Source organism: Eurosta solidaginis, chromosome 1 (assembly GCF_040869045.1).
Source record: "Eurosta solidaginis isolate ZX-2024a chromosome 1, ASM4086904v1, whole genome shotgun sequence".
In the NCBI taxonomy this organism is placed as follows: Eukaryota; Metazoa; Arthropoda; class Insecta; order Diptera; family Tephritidae; genus Eurosta; species Eurosta solidaginis.
The window spans coordinates 369,768,471-369,795,647 of record NC_090319.1 but is presented as its reverse complement, the minus strand read 5'-3'; the positions used below and the strand labels follow the sequence as shown (position 1 = coordinate 369,795,647).

The window sequence follows — 27,177 nt, the reverse complement described above, 5'->3', positions numbered from 1 at the left end:
ACAAAGGAGAGCTACCAGAAAGAAAACTTAACTACCAAAAATTTAAACAAAATGCCCAAAGACGGCCACCGTTGTGTGATGGTAGCGTGCTCCGCCATCCACACCGAAGATTCTGGGTTCACGTCCCAGGAAAAGAAACATCAAACTTTTAGAAACAATTTTTTTCGATTAGAAGAAAATTGGTTTAAGCGAGGTCGCCCCTCGACAGTGTTTGGCAAGCACTCCGAATTTATTTTAGTCGTGTAAAGGTCGCAGTGAAAACTCATCTGTCTTGCAGATGCAGTTCGAAGTCGGCATAAAACAAGTAGGGCCCATTCCGCCAATTTGTAGGAAAAAATAAAAAAGGACAATGACATTAATTAGAAGAGAAGCTGGGCCTAAAATGTATGCTGGGGTTATCGCGCCTTACATTTATTAGAGGGAATTATGGTCAATCGCTATCTGATTGCCATCTTTAAATACAGCAAAAGCGGCCGACGGAGAAGATGTCTTTGACAGACTTTTTCGTAGGTAATATTACTTGAACTCTTTCGAAGATACTAATCTCTGTGTATCATCTTTAAAAGGATTATGCGATTTTTGGTTAACAAACGGTAATGAATTCTTAAAACTAGAATTGTTTTCTTCTTGTAGAAGTAAGGCGATTTCTTAAAGGATTTAGGAAGTATTATCTATGTAGATGATCCTTTGCCAGATATTCATGCAGTATGTTTCGGAAAATAGTATCCTTAAGCCCGGCTATCACGGGTACGATTTTATATGACCAAGGCGAACCTTCTAGGTCATCCAGTCGCCTCTTTCTATGAGGAGCTTGGGATCGCCAGAGCCTCGTCAGCTAAATAAACAATAATCGCCGCGGGTAGTTGAGGTAGGCAATTGGATTGGAGAAGCCTAGAATACCGTCCATCCAATAGCTGATTCCAAGATTGGATCGGAAATTAATCTTAAATAAGGATAACCGAAAAAGAAAAAAGGACACTGTAGATGGCAAAACGACGAAGCTGGATTGTGTCCAAATCAAAATTGACATAGGCTGACAAGGAATGGTTTGAAAGTAAACTAACTCATACGTTGTCGGAAAATCAAAATTAAAAAGGTGTTGGATTGCTTCATAATAGCCTTGGGAGTATTTAATTCAATTTGAAGAAAGAAAAACTGATTTTTAGTGGATGCCGCTGAATTTTGAATCTCCGAGCACTTTAATATGAGTGAAGCTATGTATTTACTCATTTTATCCACCCATTTTATATCTTTTCCAGCTTACGTATTGCTTCCAGCGAAACATTTTTGTGCGCAGAAAGGGTTTAACGAAGGAATATCAAGGTAACGGGCTGGCGAAACCCACAGATAGCTACGAGAAGCATGTCTGACTTCTTCAAGAAAACATATTTTTAGTAAGCAGGATTAATTTTATTATCAATTCAGTTCTTTATTGCATGGTTTGCTCCGATCTGTCTTGGGCTAAAAACACAGGGTTCCGAGACGTCTTCTCCAATTTTTGTTTTCAGAAATCTAATATTTACGACCAAAGTATCAAAAACCTCAATACGCTCACTTGATAGCTTATGCGCTGTTTTGTATTGACTGTTGAGTAGTGCGGGACGCAGGTGCATGCCAATTGAGTGACTGACTCCAAGTTACGATGACTGTTGCTGTCGCTACTGTCGTTAACGTTGTTGCTTAGTATTTTGTTTATGTATGAATGTATGTTGGCTGCGCCTCACAATGTATATGGGTTTGTGTGTGTTCGGCCACATTCCAATCAGCAATAACAAAAATATATAGCCTTTGAGACGAGTAATGTTACCCAGTCAGCATTTTAAATATTTTTCGCGCAGTTGAGAATGCGCTCGATCCAGTGCCTATATGTATGTATTTCTATGCGAGCTCAAAATTGGTAGTACTTATAGCAATACAATATAGTACAAGGTATTATTATTTCTTTCAGGGCCGTCGAAACGCGCAAAATCTGGGTGAATTGTTTGGATCAGCGATAAAGATCGTTGGCATGAGAGATTCTATTTTGCTACAAATAAGGTATGATCTGTGATCAGTCGACAAATAATGATGGTATGAAGTTTTTATTGTAATTTTTATCCATTATTTGACAATCCTTCACTTATTCCAGGCTTGGTACATACCCAAGCCTTTCACGTACCCTGAATTAATAACAAGGTGATATCACTTCGGCTCGTTTTCTACTTTCAAATGTTTACTGGATATCAAAGTATCTGTTGCCGTTTTTTATATGCGTATGTGTGTGCAGATAGTATCTACTTATAGAACATATTTTTACTCAATTTTTCCTTTATTTGTAATATGTAAAATGACTGTCTTCTGAAATGTTTTCTATTCATATTTGTATGTATGTGTGTATATTGCTTTGTATGAATTTACTATATGAGTTATGTTTTTGTATGAAAATATGTATGTACATTCATTTATTTAATACACCTCTTGTTGGGCGACTTAATCAGGCACTATTCTTATTTAACTCGCACTAACATTGCACCAATGGAAGTATGTATGTACATATGTATGTGTCTATGAGCACAAGTATGCGGAACGTAGGTACCCTGTAAGAAAATCAGTACCTAGTGAAAAGAACTTCTAGAGTACAACTCTGTAGTATTAATATACAATTTGAAACTAGATTCTTTTGCAATGTGCTCGCAGGATTAAAGCTGCAGTTACCCACGAACGTACGTCCAAAAAACGTGTCAGCTGACACGACCTATCTTATGAATGTGCAATGTTAACGAAAACTCGCCCGGAACGGAACGTAGAAATTAAAACAATTTTAATGTTTTCCGTAAGAACGTGTCAGCTGATCGCTCTCTAAGTAGACAGAGCTGCCTAGTAAACTTGCGCGCTAAGTTTTGACCGTTTGCAGTTTTTATGCAAAAACACCTAATTATAGTTTGAAATATTGTGGAGATAACTCGAAATAAATATGTAAAAGTGCAGATTATAAATAAGTAATCTATTTTTACTTACTTAATATTAATTCCAGCCTTTTACAACATCAAAAATAAAAATAGAAAATGTTAATGTTTCCATAAGCATGGATTCAAATAGGACAATGGCAACATTTCTGCATTGTAACTACGGGCACAAATTTCGCTCAAACGTGTGTATGTACGGCATACGTATACGTACGTTCCATACGTCACTGCATAAATGCAGCTTAAGACTCCAGCTATAATGAGCGATACAGCTTTCATTTCCCTAAGCAGGACATAAGGTAGGTCGTAGAAAACTTCTATAATTGATTAACGCCGAAATGACTACCGATTCTTAACAAATACCTCTCTACACATGACTCTGAACAAACTAGTTAAGAAAACCGCTATTAAAAATAAGAAAATTATACAACCATTTGAATTTTTGATGTATTTTTTTAAATTTCTTTTAAAACTCTATGAATAAACAATTAATTTGTAGACCCGTTTAAATTCAAATAACATCTCCCTTCCGATGTCATGAAGCTCTGTTCGTAGAATAAACATAAATAATGTCATACACCCATTTATGGCTCATATATGTATACATATATGCGGGTTTGTTGGAAATTATAACCTTTATGTAATCGGTGGTCTATATTTGTAGGAAATTTAGAAAAAAAGTCAAATAAAATAAAAAAAGTTTCTAAACAGGAGGCCTAACTGTAAATTATAAGTCGATTTACTATATAAAACCACTCTAATAACTATTGTCCTGACTTCCAGAACATCACATCTCATCCGGTAGTCTTCATTTGTAGACATTATATAAAATATATGGAAAATATCATCATATTGTTCACTTAAACTTGTCGAAACATACTTTTTTCATCTGATAACTATTACTAGCTTACTCAAGGATTTCAAGGGTAGGCCTTGTCGATGATGTGATGGCTCAGCTGAACTCCTTAGATTCCGACTATGTGTCTCACACGCTTGGTATATTAAATCTAGGCTGTTCTGCCTCATGGGAGGGCGGTGGAATTTCGGTGCCAAGAACTGTGGCTATTGGATGATTTGCAGCCATAGGGTATAACCGGCCCTATTTCAAAGTAGTCTTCCCAATATCTTGTGTTGACGACAAGTAATAGAGAGGGAGTCACAAGCGAAAGAAGACAAAAGCGCTAAAAGCGATGCGTAGAAGCCGCACAGAAAGATTAACGGTAATTCAACTGGCTCCGTGATGGAACGGCTGGCGAATCCAATTTGAGAAGAAGCAAGGTTACGGATCAGAGGGAGTAAGAAAGCCCTCCCACAATACCGTGCAGCATTAAGAATTATCTAGTGCTCAGGCGAGTGTTACATGATGAGGCAGTGATGTCAATACTAGATAACGACTTCAAAATTGCTAGATATTTTGCGATCCGGACTACGACTTATCATTAATGCTGAATACTTAGCTTGCCATTCTAATAGATATACTGATGGATCGTCGTCCGGAGCGCCAAATATCTAGACATTTTTAAATTTATCAATATGGATCGTGATCCAGTATTGACAGCATTGGCTCATCATATAACGTGTTTGCGCTAAGTCGAGTTTAACCCTGGATTGAGCGCTTTAAATAATACGAGAAAGAAAATTTGGACTAAGTAATAGTAGGCAAGGTTAAATTGATCTGAAATTTAAATACCTGAAGTTTGGAACTGGAGCCGAAAAATATGACCATTAATTCGTTAAATTAATTAAATTTTTTAATAAAAACATAATGATTCACATAGAAATAAAACAATTAACCAACACACATTTTTTTAAGACCAACTCAGCTTTAAAAACAGTTGTATGCTTGCTACAAATGCAGACTTCCGGCAGCCTACGTAAGTCTTTTATTCTGGTTACTTAAGGTTAAGATTAGCCTTTCGAATTCTTGGCCCCGAAGGTTTTGGTAAGTGTTATATATGTGGATGGTCCTTGCACATAGATACGGTACGTTTCGATAACAAACAAGTAATGAAGGCTAAGTACGGGTGTAACCGAACAATACATACTCAGCTGATAGCTTTCGAGACAAATGTTGGAATTGAATGTTGACATAATTTACTTATATACTGTAAAGATATTTTTTGTTAAAATTTGGTTTACAATTTTTTTTTTTTCAAAAAGTTGGTGTGTTCGTCATCCGATTTTGCTAATTTTTATTTAAAACATATATAGTAATAGGAGTAACGTCCCTGCCAAATTTCATCATGACATCTTAATTAACTTCTTTTAAAAGTGGGCTGTGCCACGCCCGTTGTCCAAAATTTTACTAATTTTCAATTCTACGTCATAAGGTCAACCCACCAACCAAGTTTCATTGCTTTCTCCGTCTTTAGTAATGAACTATCGCACTTTTTCGGTTTATTCGAAATTTTGGATATCGAAAAAGTGGGCGTGGTTATAGTCCGATTTCGTTCATTTTAAATAGCAATCTGAGATGAGTGCCCAAAAAATTACATACCAAATTTCATTAAGATACCTGAAAATTTACTCAAGTTATCGTGTATACGGACAGACGGGCGGACATGGCTAAATGAATTTCTTTTTTAGCCCAGATCATTTTGCTATATAGAAGTCTATATCTATTTTGATTAATTTATGCCGTTACGGGGTAACGTTATGGAAACAAAATTAATATACTCTGTGAGCTCTGCTCAGCCGAGTATAAAAAGGGTTTCGTTTCCTGATCGTAAAACGTAATACGGACCCTAATTTCGCTCATATCAACTGTACCACGCTACAGTGTAAAGACTTCACTTACTCGTACTTTCTGTGTTCACCCATACTGTGAGAAAAGGTGTTTACATATCAAAACCCCAAAATTTCAGCAATTAGCATTCTCCCTACAGGGTATGCGCCTGTGCGTGTGTGTACAAGTTTCTGTGTACCCGCATGTGTAAATGCCGCCGCTGTCAGGCATTCAGCAGTAAACAGAAGCGTAAAGTATCTTTGTAAACAAAACAATCAACATTTTATCTGACATTTATGTGGCCCCGCATTCCTTAGTTGAATTGCTTTGTATTTTTTTTTTTTCTTTTTATATTTTCATCATCATCTTTTGCTGCAGAGTCGTTGTTGCTATTCGTTGTGTTGTTATTGCAGCTTGGTATTTTTGCTATTGCTGCTGCTGCTGTTGTCGCCGCCATTGTTGCTCGCTCATGTTGATTTGATATTTATTGTACGTAATATGCGGTTTTTTGGCGAGCATGCAAGCAACCAACCTCATGTCCCTACCGCAAACATTTGCCCCATAAGCTTATTAACTAGGGGAGTCGCATAGGCAGTCTGACTGGTTGGCTGAACGAGCAACATTTGGCGTTTATTCGCCTCGCCTCGCAGACGAACAATGCAATGTTTTTGTTTGAAATTCTACATAAGAAATGTTGCAATTGAAACTCGAGAAAAAGTCAACTGCACATTTATAGCACATGTATGTACATACATACATACATAAAAACGCACATACAAACATGCATTGACATTTTCACACATCTAGATATGTACATTGGTGCATACATGCATGTACTGTAATATATTTGTTTAATTATACATATGTATATATTTGCCTGTTCAGTGTCAAATTTGCGCCGGAAGAAGTCACGCAGTCATCGTATTTAATGCGCTTCACATACATACATACATTCGAAGACGAACTTGCAGTTAGCCCAATCCAATAGAAGTGCATAGGTATGTAATAGAGAATATTTGTATGCATGTGAAGTCATGTGTGCTTACTTAAAAGTATGACTTCAGTAAGTGAAAAAGAGAGAGGGAGGCGAATAACCCCAAAGCATGCGACGATAGACATTCATACATATTTAGATACACTCACTCTCTAGTGAATATGTATGTTTAGATTTTTGACTGGCTTATATACTTTAATATCTGTGAACAGAGCTCTAGTCAACCCATTGAGGTTACTTTGTAACCTTTAAGTTTTACAGAAATTTCATTTGATAAATAATTTCGTGGCAAGAAGCCATCAGCCCATTTAAAGAAATTGTCTTCTTGCCTGAAATAGCTTCTTACTTTCTAAATTCCTGGATTAACTAAAGGAGTATGTCACAGCCTCGCGGGATTACTAGGTAAAATATGCATTTGCGCAACCATACCCAAGCCTGACTCTTGCATTCTAGCTCACGTACATTGACCGAGAGAAGCCGCACATGCGTGAAATGCTGTTGTTGTTATTTTACTAACGATAAAGGTACTCCCCGAAGGCTTTGGGGAGTGTTATCGATGTTGATGGTCCTTTGCCGGATATAGATCCGGTTCGCTCCGGTAACAAAGCACCATTAACGTACTAGCCCTACCATCTCGGGAGCGATAAATAGACCAACCCTCTAGGCCATTCCGACCTCCCCACCCCATAATTCCATGAGGAACTTGGGGTCGCCAGCGCCTTGCCTGCTAAATATGTTGATACACTCATATTTGTAACCGGGCTCCCCTCGCGTAGGTGATGTCGCAATTAGGTTGCGGAAACTTTGTAGCTATAAAGATTTGTATTGCTTTTATCAACCCCTTGAATCCCCGTGAAATGCGATAACCAGCTAGTACGGATTTCAGCTCTTATACCGAGCTCAGCTCACAGCGCCTATTCACAGGCCTCTGCTTTACTGGCCTCAACAACTGAATCTACAGCTCTCATCGAGTACCGTCAGCATAGTGGTGTACCCTGAAACCTCAAAATTTGTAATCATATAGTGTAGGAGAGCAACCGGTGAAATGATCAATTTTTTAAACGATATAAGAGGTGAGGTTCTACATCTTAAGGGCCAATTAATGGTGACTTATAACCATAAAGCCATAACCAGATAAAACAGCTGATCGAAACTAACCTTATGGAAATCAATGTAATCAATTAATGGTGCCATACCATAACGCTAACGCCATAACCATACCATAGCCAACCAATTGGTTTTTGATTTCTCGCCGTATCCATAACCTAAAAATATTTGAGTTGGTGAATTTAATAACTTTTTGTACATTTTATTCATTGTTTTGGATACCTTATGATTAAGAGACTTAATTGTTGTGGAATATGTTTGTAAGTTTTTACGTGTTCTTCATTTTTATGAAACTTTCACAATTTTTAGGTTAAGACACCATTAATCGATGACGTTGGAGATGGTTATGGATATGGGTATGATTAAGACTATGGAGTTAGGGATAAGAAAGTTGAATTGGCCCTTTATTCTATGCGGCCATAACATATCCACGACTGTCACTAAGTGGCAAGTCTCACGAGAGGAGTCAATGGCGGACCGTATACACAATTAATTCAACATTGTTCGCTTTCCTAAGCATGGGCTAGCATTTAAAAATTTCAGGAAAACAAACTGGGAACTCTTCTGCTTTATTATTGAAGAAGCCGGAAGTAACTCACAGCGACCCATTCTTAATTACGGTACAGGAGCTGAAGAGCTCCACTAAAACATTAAAACTGCTTACACTAAGAGTTGCCCCTAGGCAAGAAACGTATAAAACATAATTTGCCTTGGTGGAACAAAAGGCTTGGACAGCTGAGATCTCAAGCTAGGAAGTATTTTAATAGAGCAAGAGCTACGGGCGTTCGGGACCCGTATAGAATAGCCCTAACGTCATACAAACAGTTAGGAGGTCTAAGAGAGCTACCTGCGGTGCAACTGCAAAAAGCCCAGACACGCAGACGACGTGGCCATTGCAGTCTCGGGGTCTTTTCTCTCCACGCTAAGCGACATCCCTCAGGGTGCGCTAAGCAGGCTACACACCTGGGCGACATCGTGCGTCCTCAACATCAACCCTAGCAAAACCGAACTGATACTGATCAGTAACAGAACGAAAATACTAACATTTCGACTGCCCTCACTAGATGGTACGGAACTCTCGCTCTCAACTAAAGTTAAGTACCTAGGCGTCGTAATAGGCAACAAGTTAAATTGGTAAAGCAATATCGAAAATAGAGTAGAGAAGGCGTATATCGCATACTACTCGTGCAAGAGAATAGTCAGCCAAAATTGAGGGCTAAAACCAAAACTTATGATGTGGCTCTACACAGCGGTCATAAGGCCCATCCTGCCGTACGGAGCATAGCATGTTGGCCTGCCCTGAACAAGCAATACAACACTAAAAAACTAGACAAAATACAATGGGCAGTATGCGCCTTAGATCGTGCCCGACGGACGCACTAAACGTTATAGCAAAGGCAGGAGCATAATTAGACATCACGGAAGCAGTCGCGGAGCAGCGACTACTCACATCAATTAAAAGAGACATTCTCACCAATCTTAGGAAAATAGCAATCCGTGATTCGTCTCTAAGGACACCTGTAGAATCACCAAGCTAATCTGGCCAGAGTACAACCAGAAAAGAACCGATGATCTACTCAATAGGTCTAGGAAGGTAATATACAGAATCACGGCTACTATTACAGGGCACTGGCCGTTTAGAACACACGTAAGTAGAATGGGTATCCCCTACAATGAGATGTGTAGGAGCTGTAGACAGGAGGGTGCCGAGGAATCGGTTACTCCCTTCCTCCGCGAGTGCCCAGCTCTCCCGAATTTTCGGTCCCAAGCTCTAGGCAGCTACATATGTGTTTCCGGACTTAAGGGCTGTGTCAATCTGCCGCATCAAGGACATCAGTAGGTTGATTGTTTTAACCAAGTGGTTTGAGTAAAACAATACGCAGGGTACATCAGACAAAACATAAATGGTTCCAGGAGAAAGTGCATCAAAATGGCGCCTAGAGCGCTACTTGGGCCCGGCTCCGTAGCCAGGTAGCACAGCAACCAACCACAAACAAAGAGCCCTCTCTAGGCTTCGGAAAAATTTAATTGGCACTATGAAAAAGACAGATAAGCGACCGGAAGAGACATGTAAGCTCTTACTTAGAATTCACTTTGAAGACTGTAAAACAGGCTATCAACAATTATATATGTATAGTGCGTGGCTTTTCGACCATTAGTGGTAGAGAAAAAAGCCTTGCATTAGAGCTCACCCCTGCAATGCGAGTATAATGGGCTTTGTCTGCTTTCATGACATTCACATAACAAGAGCGGATAGAGTATATCTCTGTCTGTTACACTAGGGAGTAAACCATATAGCCACAAGGCTGGTCAGCTTACATATATAAGGCTCGACTACATTCCAAACAGGTAGATAGAGGTTAGGGTGGTATTTATACCAAAGCCAGGGAAACACGAGCAACTGTTCTTATCTTATTGACTATTTAGCCTCAGTTCGTATCTCCTAAAGGGAGTCAGTTAGGAAAATTCACCAAAATGGCTATTCTTAGCATCACGGAAAACATTCAAAAGACTTTGGAGTTTAAAAGTATCTCTCTGCGATTTATTTGACAAATCAGGGGCTTTCGTTAACATGAAACACGAAGTTATCGGATTATGATTGACAAGGCTATAAGCCCAATGACCACCCAGCTATCCAATTTTCAACGGAAGCAAAATACCTAAGGCTAACACTGGGCAGAACCCTCACGTGGTATGCTCATTTCGACGCTACCTAGAACAAAGCAACAAGCGCTATTTTCGTCTGATCTCGACTCTTTGACTAAACATATGGGCTATCTCCCAAAATGATATACTAGACATTTAATACTGTTGAGAAGACAATAGTCACCTAAGCTTCCTTAAATTGGCGGCCAAGGACCTAGCAAACAACAGCAATAACAATATTACGCAAACTGCATATTCATATGGCAACACCATTTAAGCTTTGCAGGGAACTCAAATTCAAACATTGCAGCATACAGACACGCGCTCCCAAAAGCTACATCAAAGTCTAAAGGGTATTTTTATCAAGAACGTATCGTGGAAATCTGGTTTATAGTGCACTTGTATGTCTTAAGCAGCACTGTTAAGGTGCTCCTCGACGCTTAGTTAAAGTATTTTGCATAGTACGATTTATAAAACTTTAAGTGCGGCATTATTGAGGCTGTCTACGCTGTGACTCGCTGTTGGATTGCTTTTCTGGTTAATTGGTCAGAGTACACTCAAATTCCAATATTGAGACCAGCGTTCGTCCGACCAGACGCTGACCCTTTGCCAACTCTTTGCATCTGTAGTTTTATTTTGAAACTTGGCCCTTCTACTTTCCTCACTCATTGTACTTTAATTGCCCTTAATACTCGATTCAAAACATCAACTAGCCGGAGAGCAGTACTTTCTTCATAGTCCTTGAATCGTATGCCTCGGTCAGAAACTTTTTATATTTCTTCATTGATAAGGGTTTCACATGGCAGTTCCTAAACCCATAATACAACACATACATATGATTTCGATTTTAGTCGCCCTTCACTTTAGACATGCCTTATATTCTAAGCCTCTTAACCGACTGGGACTAAATCCACTCGCAACAATATTTAAAATGACCATATCGACGGCTGTGGGGAGTATCACCCTATATGCTCTGCCGCTTTAAGCACAGTTATGGCGTTTTCCAAGCAAATTCTGAAATCGGGTGCTATCCAAAAGTTTACTGATATGGGACGTTTTCGAAGCGGCAGTCGATTAAGACTGATTTTCTACTTAGCTGTAGATGGTTGGTGAACAAATATGAGCTATGAATGCAGAAAGATTTTTAAATCGGCCTAGTTGTTTCATTTAGAGTTTACGATTACTCGAGTTTGTTCGAGAAGAAAATTCTCACGAGTCTCTGCTTCTCGAAATACTCGTAACTTTCGCGAGCTTTCCGAAAACGAATTTATTCGCTGCAATAGCGTTTTCTTTTCTGGATAAAATGTTACCCTCATGTTGCACTGTGAAACTCTAACTTTTGAACTAGGTCACCTGGCACAATGAAAATTGGCTCCATTTATAGGCAACCAGACCCTTTTTTTTATTCAGTGTAAAATATTTTGTGAGAGGAGCACACGGCTCGCGAGAGAGATGAGAAGAACCAACAGGGTGACATTTTTTTCAAAAAATAAAACGGTGAAGGGCATATAACACTGACAATGTCGAGACTAAATTGAGTATCGAGAAGTTCGCGAGATTAGCTAGTATTCCGAGATACGAGAATGCCACGAGAAGCCGGTTTTTCGAGTCTCTAACTTCTCCTTGCGTTCGGGACACAGCGTAAGCTCTAGTTGTTTCCAGAGTTATTGAACCCGCCACAGGCAATTGTAGCAAGAACACCAAACAAAAAAGTCGAAGTTGAATTCGCTTCAATTTTTAATTACTATTTATTAAAACAATTTTTTTAAATAAAAATTTTTTTTTTTAATTACCTTACCACCTTGCCACTCTTGTTTTTGAAATATTTGGTTGGTTTTTTTATTTTCAGTATGTCACATCTGAACAGTCACATTGAACAGTATTCAATTTAAAACACCAAATTTCTTACTTTGCTTTTCACATTCATACACTTTTATCATTTCTAGGGCTTCACTTGCTTACAGCTGGCCGTAAAATCAATGTAATTGATTTTTCATAGTTGTTGTGCAAATAATTTTTTTAACTCTTTAGCATAAATAATATTTTTTGTGATTTAATCGTTTTTTATAATGCATTTAAATACGAAAAAAAAATAAGTTTTGATATTTGTTCACAATACGCAAATGATTTTGACACTTTCAAATGACTGCTATAAACGTAACTGTAAATTTGGAATAAATATGGCCTTAAGAGGTGCTGTATGCTGAACAACACTGGCAAAGATTGCACTTGCGCAATAAAAAGTAGTGTAGCCACATTGTTTCTAGTAAAATATACAAAATTTAAAACTGAAAGCAATAAAACATGATAAACCTACAAAGCTCGGTAATAAATTCATTTTCAACAAGCTTTTGGCTAATTCGCTCGTTTGTACTCCACATAGTTGGGCTTCATTCGGTATTGCGAAGGATAGCTCAGACGAACGATTCGCCTCCAAACGACTTTGTCTAGCAATGGTATTATCAGAGACAATTTTAAGATAGAGATGTTGCAGGCGCGAACGTCGGTGGAAAGCAGCGGAGCTTCACAAAATTCTAGTAGGTCACTTCCACCACACCACAAATTTTAACACAAGTTTTAACATAATTTAAGCACATAAAATACACGGATTGTAGTTTTATAGTGTAAAAATGTTAATTCTGAACAGATTAGCTGAATAAAAAGTGTGCAAATAATTGTTAAATAATAAATACAGACAGAGGTAGTTTAACAAATTCTGCTGTGGTAAGTGGTGAATGTGACCTACTAGAGTTTTGTGAAGCTTGCTTCACACTATTTTTCGTCCCTGCAAAATCTCTGTCTTAAAATTGTCTCTGGTATTATCTATAATTTTCGTTCGGCATTTACGTTTCTTATGTCAAACAGGAAGGCGGAGGCAATTGTCACATGATATGTTGCCATTGTCTAACATACTGCAAATACAATAGTGATTCGTCTCTGAGGCGAAACGAACGTTAGTTTCGTAATAGAGAGGCCCCAAATTCATTAGCATCTCACCGTAGTGGAAAAGTTTGAAATCGCATTACTGTTTTCCAGCTTAAGGCCGCCTAACAATGAAATTTTTCAAATAGATGCGTTTAACACAAGCTTATGCATTCCAGTAACATCGCCACAATTAACCAAGATGTTGCGTTCATAAATATGAAGGATGAGTTTTCCCGTTCCGCCAATTTGTAGAAAATATTAAAAAAGGAGCACGACGCAAATTGGAAGAGAAGCTCGGCCCAAAATCTCTTCGGAGGTTAACGCGCCTTACATATTTTGTGTCGTATTCATTTGTTATATTGCAGGTTTTAATTCCGAAAAATGTTAGAGAAGTTACCAACGAGTAGTTAAAATAATTTCACTTGTATAGCGTACCAGCACCCTTAGCCAAAGCAAATGTCAAATTTTCCTTCGTATGCTTTGTTTGCAACAAGATTTGCAAGTTGGCTACTTTTTCATGTCAGATGGCGCCAGTGTCGCTCAATCTATCATTCTCCATAAAAATACGTGCAATCTACTCATAATACATATGATTGAGTAAAACGCATCTACAGTAATGACCAAAATAATAGGTGTGCGTAGGTTATGTTCTCTAACCTTGCAAGATTTGCAAATTCCAAATTCCAAATTATTATGGCTAAATAGAAAACTTTATTTAATAATACTAAATGTATGGAAATTATATATTTTCATTCATTTTAAAGAAAATAGTTTCACAATAAGAAAATTCCAATGGTCAAAATAATAGGTGTATTTTTGTTTTCCCCGGAATTAAAATTAAAAATTCAGTCATAAAAGCTTTAAACTGTAGTTTTTTAATTACCGGTGCAGCCACCATTTTATAAGTTTGCCTGTTCTACTGGGCATGGATCTTATCAGATTTTGGCAAGTTTCCAATGGAGTGCTTTCCCATAATTCCATCGTCTTCTGCCACAATTGCTCCTTGTTATGAAAAGAGAAGGATGCTAATCTTCTCTTAAGGTCACTCCACAAGTTCTCAATCGGGTTGAGGTCAGGATATTGACTTGGCCATTGCATACATGCAGCATTTGTAGTACTCAGATACTAACGTTGACGTATATTTTGGGTCATTATCTTGTTGATAGCACCATCTGAGAGGCATGTTTTCTTCAGCATATGGCAGCATAATATTTTGTAAAATGTCCCTGTACTCCTGTCATCAATCGCGCACGTTAATTTTGGACGTCCGCGAGTTTTATTCTCATTATTTTCCTTCAAAGCGTTGGTTACAAGGTATTGGCATGAATTTGTAAGATTTTCTTTCAACACGCAATTTTTTAACCAATCGTCACTCTACTTCTGTGCAATGGCGTTTAGGACACATTCTAAATAATTATTTTATGAATAATTATTTTTTTATCTAATTCTTAGGGATATAAGGTCGAGTACTTACATGAATATACAAAATTATCCCAATTAAGATTTTTTTTAAATATTACACTGGATCACAAATCCCAATTTTTTTTTGCACTAGAGATGCCATTACGAAATTCCTATGTAAAATTACCCCCTGATTTCGAAAATCAAGGTTATTTTTAATTCTATGGTAACGTTTTTGAGATATTTACGAGTAACCGTTTTTTTTTCCAAAAAAAAAAAAAAAAAAAAATTGGGTCCACTTAATCATATATATCTCAAGAACGAATTGGGCAATTCCAAAACGATTTGCTATAAACTTTGCATACAACACTTTTTGCTAGGCCCTTCATTTCGGATTTTTTACATTTTTTTGTAAAAATATAAACAAATTTGTACTTTGCGAGGAAGGATCTCGAAAAATTTTTATTTTTTTGGAGATTTGTTTTTTTTCTCTCTAAGCTCTGTTTTATTACAAAAAAATAAGCTTTCGTTCAACAAAAGCGATGGACTAATACAAAAGTTATAAGCATTCAAGTAAATATATTCATTTAATACTTAAGTACCCTACTGGTACATATGTGTGAGTATTCGTATATCAGTTAGTTAGTTTTTGCAGATTTTTTTGTTTTGCTGTAAACCAGTGTTATTTACACCTATTTTATTGGCCAAAAAAATTTAACGACACAGTGATCACCTCTTTCTATAACGCAAAATCACCGAATGATTTGCGCACATTGTTGATAGTTGCACTCTACTCTCACACATTGATCACAAAAAGATAGCTGTTCCAAAACGAAATAAGCGTTATTAACTTTCTGCCAGAAAATCGGTACAGGTTCGTTGCACACCTATTATTTTGGCCATGAGTGTGTATGAAAAACTGCTTATGTATGTTATGTGACGGGACTTTTAGTGATAGTGCTGCCCTCCCGTGATAGAGCAAAAGGATGTAACTATTTTTTTAACATTGTGGAAAATTAAGGGATTACGTAGAATTCCCTATCTCCTTCAAATTTAAAGTTTTTCCACATAAGGGGCTGTCAGTTTGGTTCGTACTTTTGGGAGAACTACTTAAAATGTAAAGTAATACGCCTTATAAACAGTGGTACCAGATAAACTCTGTGAAATTAATCTGGAAAATATAATAAAATCCCTTATTTCCAACATCTTAAATTAAAAAAATACGCATAAAGTTCCAGCTGGGTTAGAGGTATTTATTTGTTCTCTCGGACGTTGTGTCAGCGCAAAGCCAAATGAATTCAGTCTATGAGTGGTCTAATCTTTAGCTCTTTGGTTCCTGATTTAAAACCTGTATAAAATCTAGCAACTACCGCGTCATCTATCGATCGATAGTTGTAATGTATAAATCAAGCGTTCCAGTGCCCAGTGCCTCTGAAAACCTCTAGCAGGTAGTGCCTCGTAAACTGTCTTTAGTGTGGCATCCAAACTGTTAATAATTTATTGGACACAGAACAGTTTTAGATGCACATACTCTTGCTGTGAAAAAAAAAAACAACAAATTTTTATACCCAGCGTGTACTTGTACCAGAGAATTTACACTTAAGTATATGTTCTCTAATTCTACCCAATGAGAAGGCGTTTTTGTTAGATTTCAACTTCTTTGCGTGCACAGACGTCTTGCGACTCACAACATTCATCCAATTTCGAGGAGCTACATATGACAAAATGGGGTTTTCCAAATAATGTTAAATTAAAATGTCGTGTGACCTATTATGAAAAAATGCCATAAATATTTAAAAGCGCAATAAACGCACAAAAGTAAGCAGCATTGTATTTTCTAGGTTACTAGTAATATTATTAAAAAAAGGATTAAAAGTGAAAGGACACCTTTGATGACGGAAGAACGGGAGCTCGTATCTATGGGCCAAACTTAAAAAAATCGATACCAATGGGATGTTAACCCACCATATTTCAGGCAGAAATTCATGCAATAGAGGTCTGTGGTAGAGAATGTCTGCGGAGAGGCTCAACACCGAAGAGCATCTACATTATGTCGGAAAGCCAGGCAGCACTGCACGCCATACAATCCTACACAGTTACATCTAAGCTAGTGGATGAATGCACTGAAATCCTTAATGTTCTGGAAGCCAAAAACAAGGTTTTGTTGGGATGGGTTCCCGGACATCAGGGAAATGAAGATAATGAACATGCAGATTACCTAGCAAAGCAGGGTGCTACATAAGCATTCTATGGTTCAGAGTCCTTTTGTGGACTCAGAAAAGCACACACCAGGGAAACTTTAAGTAACTGGGAAACTAAACAATTCAGATGTCACTGGATTGATTGCCCAGGGAAAAGGCAGGCCAAACTGTTTATACTTCCGGCACCGAAGGTATCAGCCAAACTCATTAACCTAAGCAGGGAGGACTTAAGAACTCTTACTGGGTACTACACGGAACACTGCGGTCTACGATATCACCTAAGTAAATTAAATCTATCTGATACCCAAATTTGTCGGTTCTGTGAGCTGGATGATGAAACGCCGGTTCATATTCCCTGCGAATCCGTCGCTCTAGCTAGGCGGAGACTATCCCATCTAGGTGGTGGAACTCTTAATCCCGATGTGATATGGAGTTAAAAGCCTGAAGAGGTACTTAGATACATCAAGAGCCTCCAGATACAAAATTAGGCTGAAAGGTCTTGCACAATAGATCTGCACAAAGTTCGCAGTGCTCCCAGACCTATCAATAATAATAATTATACTAATATTAAATGTATGGAAATTATATAAATTCATTTGTTTTAAAGAAAACAGTTTCACAAAAAGAAAACTCCATTGGTGAAAATAATAGGTGTATTTTTGTTTTCCCCGGAATAAAAATTAAAACTTCAGTCATAAAAGCTTTAAACTGTGGTTTTTTAATTACCGGTGTAGCCACCATTTTATAAGTTTGCCTGTTCTACTGGCAATGGATCTTATCAGAATTTGGCAAGTTTCCAAAGGAGTGCTTTCCCATAGTTCCATCGTCTTCTGCCACAATTGCTCCTTGTTATGAAAAGAGAAGGATGCTAATCTTCTCGTAAGGTCACTCCACCAGTTCTCAATCGGGTTAAGGTCAGGATATTGACTTGGCAATTGCATACAAGCAGCATTTGTACTACTCAGATACTAACGTTGACGTATATTTTGGGTCATTATCTTGTTGAGAGCACCATCTGAGAGGCATATTTTCTTGGCAGCATAATATTTTGTAAAATGTCCCTGTACTCCACGGCGGTCATCTCTTTCCCCTTTTGTACGGGTATTTTTCGAAGAAGGGGGACTTTTCTTGGTCTTCGCCCTTCTAAGTCAGCAACCGCCAATCGACATCGTATTGTCCGCGAGCTAAACTTTAATCCAATCAGAGCTGCAATTTGTCGCGAAGACACAAAATGATCATTTTTGCCATGAGTAGTATGTGTCTATCATCAATAGCGCACGTTAATTTTGGACGTCCGCGAGTTTTATTCTCATTCTTTTCCTTCAAAGCGTTGGTTACAAGGTATTGGCATGAATTTGTAAGATTTATTTCAACACGCAATATTTTAACCAATCGTCACTCTACTTCTGTGCGATGGCGTTTAGGACACATTCTAAATAATTATTTTATGAATAATAATTTTTTTTTTTATCTAATTCTTAGGGATATAAGGTCGAGTACTTACATGAATATACAAAATTAACCCAGTTAAGCTTCTTTTTTTTTTAAATATTACACTGGATCAGAAATTCCATTTTTTTTTCTGCACCAGTGAAGCCATTATCAAATTCCTATGTAAAATCACCCCCTGATTTCGAAAATCAAGGTTATTTTTAATTCTATGATAAAGTTTTTGAGATATTTACGAATAACGGGTTTTTCCAAAAAAAAAAAAAAACAAATTGGGCCCACTTAATCATATATATCTGAAGAACGAATAAAGCAAAATTTTTATTTTTTTGCAGATTTGTTTTTTTTCTCTCTAAGCTCTGTTTTATTACAAAAAAATAAGCTTTTATTCAACAAAATCGATGGACTAATACAAAAGTTATAAGCATTCAAGTAAATATATCCATTTAATACGTAAGTACCCTACTGGTACATATGTGTAAGTATTCGTATATAAGTTAGTTAGTTTTTGCAGATTTTTTTGTTTTGCTGTAAACCAGTGTTATTTACACCTATTTTATTGCCCAAAAAAATTTAACGACACAATGATCACCTCTTTCTATAACGCAAAACACCGAATGATTTGCGCACATTGTTGATTTTTGCACTCTACTCTCACACATTGATCACAAAAAGATAGCTTGCCCAAAACCAAATAAGCGTTATTACACTTTCTGCCACAAAATCGGTACATGTTCGTTGCACACCTATTATTTTGGCCATGAGTGTATATGAAAAACTGCTTATGTACGTTATGTGACGGTGCTTTTAGTGATAGTGCTGCCCTCCCGTGATATAGCAAAAGGACGCAACTATTTTTTTTAACATCTCCTTCAAATTTAAAGTTATTCTGAATACATTTATACTTTTGGATAGACTAAACTGTAATTTTTCCACATAAGGGGCTGGCAGTTTGGATCGTACTTTTGGAAGAATTACTTAAAATGTAAAGTAATACGCCTTATAAACAGTGGTGCCAGATAAACTCTGTGAAATTAATGCGGAAAATATAATAAAATCCCTCATTTCCAACATCTTAAATTAAAAAAATACGCATAAAGTTCCAGCTGGGTTAGAGGTATTTATTTGTTCTCTCGGACGTTGTGCCAGCGCAAAGCCAAATGAAAGCAGTCTATGAGTGGTCTAATCTTTAGCTCTTTGGTTTCTGATTTCACACCTGTATAAAGTCTAGCACCTACCGCGTCATCTATCGATCGATAGTTGTAATCTATAAATCAAGCGTTCCAGTGCCCAGTGCCTCTGAAAACCTCTAGCAGGTAGTGCCTCGTAAACTGTCTTTAGTGTGGCATCCAAACTGTTAATAATTTATAGGACACAGAACAGTTTTAGATGCACATCCTCTTTATGATTGCTGTGAAAAAAAATTTTTATACCCAGCGTGTAATTGTACCAGAGAATTTACACTTAAGTATATGTTCTCTGATTCTACCCAATGAGAAGGCGTTTTTATTAGATTTCAACTTCTTTGCGTGCACAGACGTCTTGCGACTCACAACATTCATCCAATTTCGAGGAGCTACATACATACAAAATGGGGTTTCTCAGATAATGTGACCTCTTATGAAAAAATGCCATAAATATTTAAAAGCGCAATAAACGCATAAAAGTAAGCAACGTTGCATTTTCTAGATTTCTAGTAATTTTATTAAAAAAAAAAGGACTAAAATGAAAGGACACCACTTGCTCCCCTTTCACTTTGGAAGAAAAGTAAATACCTTTAAAATTGTTATCTGACATTATTTTTGCAATATTTTATATTTATAAGTGTAAGCGGTCTTTAACAGGCCTCTCTTTACATTTGCATTTTAGTAATTTAAGTTTTAACATTGCAATTTTTTTTTGAAATAGCTTTTAGTTCCAAACTGCAATTTGATTCGTGCGATTTACCAATGTCTAAATTCGGTTCCCTCCATGACCTGCAACCTTATTTGCAGCTTTCTGTTGTTACCCACATTTTCACGGAGTATATGTTCTCGGCTTTAGCAAAACCACTGTAACAATTTTTTGGGGAGCAAAAATATAAAGGTGGAGCGAATATTGCCGGACTTAGGTAAATATTAACCTTTGAGAGGTTGATAGATGTGCACATAAAGTCCAACGTGGATGAAAAGCTGCTCTCCACAACACAGCATGCGTACACCAAAGGCAAGTCGGTAGACACCGCCCTGCATAGGGTGGTAATAAGCGTAGAGAAAGCCCTGGAATATGGTCTATGAGTCTTCTTGGACATTGCCGGGGCTTTCAATAATATTTCTAAATGCGCGATTATGGATGGTCTTAATTATATTAAAGTACATCGATCCTTAACCGGATGGATCGACTGCATCTTAAATTGCAGGATGTAATCACAATGGGGATTGTACGATGCCACGAAATCAGTGGACAGGAGCACGCCGCAGGGAGGGGTCCTATCACCTCTACTGTGGACGCTGGTCATCAACCAACTGCTCAGGTGATTCGATGAGGGACCCGTAACCACGCGCTTTGGTATATTCATACCTGGGCATTTAATTCCGGGTTGAAAGTCAATGCGGAGAAGACGGATATGGTCTTGTTTACAAAGAGGTACAAGGTCCCAACTTGGACCAGACCTAACTTAGGGGGGGTGACCTTACAGGAGAAATCTTGCGCAAAATATCTAGGCATCATCCAAGACAGTAAGCTGTCATGGAAGCTCAACGTGGAGGAGAGGGTGAAGAAGGCCTCAATGGCACTTTATGCATGTAAAAGAATGCTGGGGTGTACGTGGGGCCTATCACCCTCTCTTTCTCATTGGGTTTTTACAGCGATTGCAAGCCCTATTCTATACTATGGAGACAATATGGCCATATGGCGTCATCAATCATAAGACGAACAGACTACCTGATTCCCTATCTGCGCTTCGAGGGAGATCTTAAGGCCACAATAGACGTGGACGGTTGGCGCAAGGGTGCGCAAATGGCGGACGAGGCGATACATGTGTACACTGATGGTTCCAAGGTAGTGGAAGGTGTAGGGTCTACGGTATACTGTGCTGATCCGGAAATATGCAGATCCTACAGGCTGCCGGATTACTGTAGCGTTTTCCAAGCGGAAATATTCGCCGTAACCAAAGCAGTAGAAACCCTGGAAGAGAATGGCTTAAGCTGCAGCCATGTTAACTTTTGTATTGACAGTCAAGCAGCGATTAAGGCAATAATCTCGCATAGAACAGCATCTTAATGCGTGTTAGAGTGTAAGCAGTTTCTGGAGAGAATCGGGGCAGGGAGAAGCATAAATCTATTTGGGCTCCCAGGGAATATGGGAATAGATGGGAATGGAAAAGCGGACGAACTAGCTAAAAAGGGCGCATCTCTTTAAGCTTTCCCCGTAGATGTTCGAATTAGACTGGGCGAGATTAAGCGAAGGCGAGAGGTGCACATGATCGACCAAGCAGGAAAGGCGTGGGTTCAAGCGCGGGGCTGTAAAGTGTCGAAGATTATGTGTAGGTCGTCTTACAACCTTAGACTAGGAAAGTTGCTTCTATCATTAAAAAGAGAGGACTGTAGACTCATGACGGGTATTCTGACTGGACACTGCCTTCTGGCGTCACATGCCTTTAAATTAGGCTTGGTCAGTGATAGCAGATATAGGAAGCGCGGGTTGGAGGAGGAAACGATCGAGCACGTTCTATGCTCATGCCATGCACTTGCCAGGTTAAGAATCCAGCTATTAGGAGTGATACAGCTGTCAGATATAGAAGCAGCAACTGGCTTAAGTCCTAGGAAGCTTCTAGTATTTGCCAAGAGGACGGAGTTATTTTATAATATAGGTCCTGTTTTTGATAGGGTTTTTCAGTTTGGTCATTAAAACAAACTTCTGGTAACACTACGCACTTAATCAGTCTATGTGAGGTCCTCGTGGACCGGCCAGTTCAACCTAACCTAACCTAGGTAAATATTATATCGACAGCTTATTTATTGCACTATACCTTTATATTTTTGTTCCTTATAAGATAAAACTCTTTTATACTAAATATTTGTATTTTATAAAGCCCGATTTCCATGTTTCCATGTTTTCGGGATCCCTGGATCACCTAGCGAAAATTTGTTTACTTCATGTTGCAGTGTCGTGGGGCTCCGAAGTGTGTTCTTTGTTTCAAGAATATAGCTTTACGGGAAGATACTCAAATAGCGGTCGCAAGATTCCACATGTTGTAAATGGAGTTTCTAAATTAAAAAAAAATAAATAAATAAATATAACGCATGATAACCTCCGAACAGATTTTAGGCCGAGCTTCTCTTCCTATTTGCGACGTGCTTCTCTCTCTAATTTTTCCTACAAATTGGTATTTTATGCCGACTCCGAACGGCATCTGCAAGGCAAATGAGTTTTCACTGAGAGCTTTTCATGGCAGAAATACTCTCGGAGTGCTTGCCAAACAATGCCTAGGGGCGACCCCGCTTAGAAACATATCCTTCTAATTGAAAAACCTTCTTTCTAAAATTTTGATGTTGCTGTGACCGGTGCGCGAACCCAGCATCTTCGCTTTCTAAATATCTCTGAATATTTCGATCCCTGTACCATTAAGGATAATCTTTTGTCCTTAATATTACAACCCAATAGAGCCCAAAGCTTCGTTCAAGGGTTCGGGTCTCAGGGTTATTGGAAAGAGTAATTTCGAAGATCGACGAGTTTTTAGATTTTTACGGTCCCTGGACTACCTAGCGAATTTTTTTTTTCCTTTAGTATGTCATAGAGTTCTGAAGTAAGTTCTTAGTTTCAGGAATATAGCTCTACGGGAATTACTCGTATAGCGGTCCCAAGATTCCACAAGTTGTAAATATACTTTCTAAATATCTCTAAATATCTTGATCTCTGTTCCATATAGAAAATTCTTTTATCCCAAATATTAAAGTCTACTGGAGCCCAAAGCTTCGTTCAAAAATTCAGGTCTCAGGGTTATCGGAAAATTCCTGAAAGCTCGAAAGAAAAAATTTGAAAGTTCAGAAAATATTTTGGATTTCGTCGATCCCTGGGCCAACTGGCAAAGGTTTTTCCCCTCACGTTAAATTGTCATCCTGCTCTGATGTGTGTTCCAAGTTTCAAGACCCAAGCTTTCCGGAAAGTTACTCAAAATTGCTCCAATTTTTTATGGAAAACATCAAACCCAACAAAATATAAGGGATGTAAAAAAATATTCCTCGTAAGATGATTTAAGAGCCGTATGCAGTTCTAAAGAAAAACAAAAATCTATAAAAGATGACACTCAAGAAATGCTTAGGAAAAATTTCGTTTGTCAAATTTTCTTACGCAGTACGCAGCTCTTAAGAAATTTCTACTACTATTTTCTAAAGATATTTAGGAACAAATTCACCCAGCAACTCTGGTTTTGCTAGGAAATAATTGATTGTGCATTTCTTAAGGAAAAAGTGTCACTACAGAGGAAAAACAAACAAGCAAGATTTACTAAAATCAATTGAAATTGAATTTTCAATGTGTTTTGTACGTGAATCACCATACGTCGTCAAACGTCAAAATTTCTTGGCTGCTCCTATTTCCATGCAAACGAAACATTTCAAAATATTTCTTAGGTCCGCTTTTTCAGTAGAAGTTCACCTCAGTTTGTCAGTTTGTTTTATTTATTTATTTATTTCTTGAAATATAACTATAAATAATTATATTACATAAAAAAGGCAACTAGCAAGCTGGGCTATCGGCCTAGTTTGTCAGTTATACTACGCTTAAACTTTATCTGCAGTTTTTCAGTCTACTTTAGCTGAAGTTTAATCTGAGCTTAAGCGGCCGATCTAGCAGGGTTAAACTCTAGTTAACCTATTGGCGAATTGCGCTCGTTCGTATCGGCGTCGAATACTCCATACTAGCATACTTCTAATCTCAAGAGTTGTTTCGAACAGTATAAAGCGAAAAATGGTATTACTTAAGTTGAAAAAAAAAAAAAAAATATTTCCCAACTTGTGGCTATTTAACTGGACTCAAGTGTAAGATTCCAATACAACAATATTTTCATGAAAATAAAATAAAAAATAAAAAATTATATTTCATTAATAACGCTTCATTACAGCTATCAATCAGTTGTTTATATTTTATATCTAACAATAAATAGCTGTTGGCTTTGGTGGTAGCACCTTGGAGATTTTTTGTAAACTTCACCTCAACTCGATATCCACTGTAGGATATCAACTGGAGAAACATGTTGAATATTGATTTGAGAACTGTACATTTTTCAAAATCCCTCATAGGTTGGATAATAATTTGAAAATGCTAATGACGTTGGAGATCAACTCGAGAACTATAAATTTTACAAAAAAATTTCTCAAAGGTTAGATAGTGATTGGAGAATGAAGTTGGATATCAAATTGAGATTTATCTAGTTTAAGATTAACTAGATAATGATGTTGAATATTATCTCCGGAACTAGATATACATTTTGTTGGGGAAATATCTTCTAAATGTTTGTTGGGTAAACAAAATCCAGCTGTTGTCATATCTACAAATTATGTAGATAATAAAAAACCAACGTTGCCGTAAAAATAAGCCTACTTCAAAGGTGGCCTTAAACTGTGACTGAGAAACTGCTCAGTAGTTTAAATGGAGTTTAAATTTGATTAGAGTTTAAGAAAACTTAGTTCAAGCTTAACCAACTACTGAAAAACCGTGCCTTAAGCGTTTACCTAAGAGTTGCGTAGGGCCCTCTAAGAAAAAAAAACGAATTTGAGTAGTACGAAATGCTGTCTATCTACTTAAAAATGCTAGAACAAAAACACAAGCAAAACCAGAAAAACTTGTAACTTTTTCATTGTTACTCTACAAAAGTTGTTTAAAATCCGCTTCGTCTGCATCACATTTCCTGGCTGTCAGAGTTCACTGTTATAAAAACTAAAATATTGAAATCTAACATTCTGTAGGTATACAATTTTGGTGTTTCTTCTAATATTTTTACAATAAAATGTTACACATCAAATAGTTATTCTGAACAAGGAAACTTTTTTATACTTTGTGATACTTTTTAATAGTTTTCGGTGTTATCGAAATAGAACGTGAATAAAAGTCACTCAAAATCACACGTCGTACATCTATGTATGGATGTTTGTGTGTGTTCATATATATGTATGATAAAACAACCAACAGCATATGCGACATAATCGTTTTTCTTTCCAAAGAAAAAGCTTTGATTTAAACTTGGTCTTCTATTAGACGGCTTAAGCATTGAATCTACACATATTCCTAAAATCGTGTGTTAGTATTTAAAAATAAAAATAAATGTAAGGCGCGATAACCTCCAAAGAGATCTAAGTCCGAACTTCTCTTCCAATTTGCGTCGTGCTCCTTGTGATTTTCCCTACAAATTGGCCGGACGGGACCTACATATTTTATGTCGACTCCGAGCGGCATCTGCAAGGCTGATGAGTTTTCACTGAGAGCCTTTCATGGCAAAAATACACTCGGAGCGCTTGCCAAACACTGCCGAGGGGCGACCCCGCTTAGAAAAATTTTCTTCTAATTGAAAAATTTTATTTCTAAAATTTTGATGTTGCTTTGCCCGGGGTTCGAACCCAGGGCATACGGTATGATAGGCGGAGCATGCTACCATCACACCACGGTGGCCGTGTTGTATTTAAGCATTTTATTTTAAAGGCGTAACTTTTAATGCTCCCAAAGACTTTAAGCTGGCAAAGGCAGAAAATAAAATCCTTAATATTGTTACGAATATTAGCAAAATTAAGGGGTGCTGCCATCTCTAGGCCGATGCTAAGCAGTGACGTGAATTCACATCAATAATTCAATCATTATTATCTACATAAACGAAACAATAATTGCGTCTACACATATGTAACATGTACGTATACGAGCAGCGGAGAATCAATGCACAATCACATGCATATATCTGAGATACTCCTGAAAGTATGCAATGAGAGAAGCTATAAAATCGTGCAATTGTAGTTACAGCTGAGAAGTTTGAGAGCTGATGGCAACTAGTAGATTCTGGAAATGGAAACGCCTAGAAGATGCGAACATTGAAATCAGAGAGTAAGACAGCAAATGTAGAGGCGATGGAATTCAGTTTGATTTGAGCTATCAAGCAGTTTCGATTAAGACGCTATCTAGCTAGCCATAGCAGTATTATTTTGAAAGTCAGTTTCATTTAAGCTATCAGTTTGGTTATTAAGCCAGCTAGTTGCAAAGTATAAGTGTTATTGTGAAGTACTTTAATAAAGGCCATTTTTCCATTATTCAATATTGGAGTTATTTATTCAACAGTTTAGTGATACGAATTTAGCAAAAGGGCAAATAAGAGGAGCAAATTCGTTACAATATTTACGATCAAGTCTGCTTGCTCAGAAATTATAACTCTCTTCTTTTGCTACCAATTCCGTGCGTCGATACTCTTACTTTCTAGGCTGGAGCTTTTGAATAGATTGGTCCAAGGTAGATATTTGCTCAAATCTTCTACTTCTTTGAAACATCTTCAGCCATCTCATAAGCGACACAAAGACCTCTAAAAATCCTGAAATGTCTAAAATAGGACTAAAACGAAAATGCAAGTAGAAATCAATGAACGCTCAAAAGTTCTGCAATACTTTTTGTTATTGTTATTGTACAGTTGTATGTGCGAGACAGGCATTTAACATATCGATTGTGTTTGTTTTTAATGTAAATCAACTCAAATAAAAAGTCATAGCTAAAAAAAGGACGTGCTAGTTGTAAAGTGATGCCCAAGCGGATAGTAATGAAATGTAAATA

The 27,177-nt window shown here is 37.5% G+C and overlaps 1 protein-coding gene across 1 annotated transcript in view; it reads right to left on the bottom strand.

The window, feature by feature from the left end:
* Positions 1–12,546, bottom strand: part of kibra (WW and C2 domain containing protein kibra) — a 122,768-nt gene extending 110,222 nt beyond the window's left edge. Inside the window, exon 1 of the mRNA XM_067762981.1 lies at positions 12,211–12,546. The gene's annotated coding sequence lies outside the window, so the exon portion shown is untranslated. The remainder of the gene's footprint in view (positions 1–12,210) is intronic.
* Positions 12,547–27,177: the final 14,631 nt, after the last annotated feature.